This window comes from Arachis hypogaea, chromosome 6 (genome assembly GCF_003086295.3).
Source record: "Arachis hypogaea cultivar Tifrunner chromosome 6, arahy.Tifrunner.gnm2.J5K5, whole genome shotgun sequence".
Classification (NCBI taxonomy): domain Eukaryota; kingdom Viridiplantae; phylum Streptophyta; class Magnoliopsida; order Fabales; family Fabaceae; genus Arachis; species Arachis hypogaea.
Genome location: NC_092041.1, coordinates 107,344,686 through 107,346,447, shown reverse-complemented (window position 1 = coordinate 107,346,447; position 1,762 = coordinate 107,344,686). Strand labels below are relative to the sequence as shown.

The following is a 1,762-nucleotide window of genomic DNA, read 5'->3' as shown; positions in this document are numbered from 1 at the left end:
AATTTGCCAGAATCTTGTCTCTTTTGAGGTAATGTTTGCTGAACCCATGTATCTAGTTCACTAATGAGCAAGGGAGGTTCACCTTCCCAAGTCTCATTACCAAACAACTTGGCATTCAGCTTCATGATAGCTCCTAAATATTGAGCAACTTGCTCTCCAGTTACATCTTCATCATCTTCAGAGGAAGAATAGTCTTCAGAGCTCGTAAATGGCAGAAGAAGGTTTAATGGAATCTCTATGGTCTCTATATGAGCCTCAGATTCCTTTAGGTCCTCAATAGGGGACTCCTTCTTGCTCAGAGGACGTCCTAGGAGGTCTTCCTCACTAGGATTTTCGTCCTTTCCTCCCTCTCTGCATTCGGCCATATTGACTATATCAATGGCCTTGCACTCTCTCTTTGGATTCTCTTCTGTATTGCTTGGGAGAGTACTAGGAGGAGTTTCAGTTACTTTCTTACTCAGTTGGCCCACTTGTGCCTCCAAATTTCTGATGAAGGACCTTGTTTCACTCATGAAACTTAAAGTGGCCTTAGACAGATCAGAGACTATATTTGCTAAATTAGAGGAGCTCTGCTCAGAATTCTCTATCTGTTGCTGAGAAGATGATGGAAAAGGCTTGCTATTGCTAAACCTGTTTCTTCCATCATTATTAAAGCCTTGTTGAGGCTTTTGTTGATCCTTCCATGAGAAATTTGGATGATTTCTCCATGATGAATTATAGGTGTTTCCATAAGGTTCACCCATGTAATTTACCTCTGCCATTGCAGGGTTCTTAGGATCATAAGCTTCTTCTTCAGAAGATGCCTCTTTAGTACTGTTGGATGCATTTTGCCATCCATTCAGATTTTGAGAAATCATGTTGACTTGCTGAGTCAACACTTTGTTCTGAGCCAATATGGCATTTAGAACATCAATTTCAAGAACTCCCTTCCTCTGAGGCGTCCCATTATTCACAGAATTCCTCTCAGAAGTGTACATGAATTGGTTATTTGCAACCATGTCAATAAGTTCTTGAGCTTCTGCAGGCGTTTTCTTTAGGTGAATGGATCCACCTGCAGAATGGTCCAATGACATTTTGGAAAACTCAGATAGACCATAATAGAATATATCTAATATGGTTCATTCTGAAAACATGTCAGAAGGACACTTTTTGGTTATCTGCTTGTATCTTTCCCAAGCTTCATAGAGGGATTCACCATCTTTTTGCTTGAAGGTCTGAACATCCACTCTAAGCTTGCTCAGCTTTTGAGGAGGAAAGAATTTATCCAAGAAGGCCGTGACCAGCTTATCCCAGGAGTCCAGGCTATCTTTAGGTTGTGAGTCCAACCATGTTCTAGCTCTGTCTCTTACAGCAAAAGAGAAAAGTATGAGCCTGTAGACTTCAGGATTTACTCCATTCATCTTAACAGTCTCACAAATCTGCAAGAACTCGGTTAAAAACTGGTAAGGATCTTCAGATGAAAGTCCATGAAACTTGCAGTTCTGTTGCATTAAAGCAACTAATTGAGGTTTCAGCTCAAAATTGTTTGCTCCAATGGCAGGAATTGAGATGCTTCTTCCATCAAACTTGGACGTGGATTTAGTAGCACCAAGCATCCTCCTTGTATTATTGTTGTTGGGTTCGGCTGCCATCTCCTTCTCTTGTTCGAAAATTTCAGAAAGGTTGCCTTTGGATTGTTGTAATTTAGCTTCTCTTAGTTTCCTCTTCAGAGTCCTTTCAGGTTCAGGATCAGCTTCAACAAGAGTGCCTTTTTCCTTGTTCC

At 40.9% G+C, this 1,762-nt stretch overlaps 1 non-coding gene across 1 annotated transcript; it reads left to right on the top strand.

Annotated features, from left to right (window-relative positions):
- Positions 1-1,131: 1,131 nt before the first annotated feature.
- LOC112700386 (small nucleolar RNA R71) lies at positions 1,132-1,235 on the top strand. Its single transcript, XR_003153292.1, has one exon. It is a non-coding gene; the product is annotated as a small nucleolar RNA R71 (small nucleolar RNA).
- Positions 1,236-1,762: the final 527 nt, after the last annotated feature.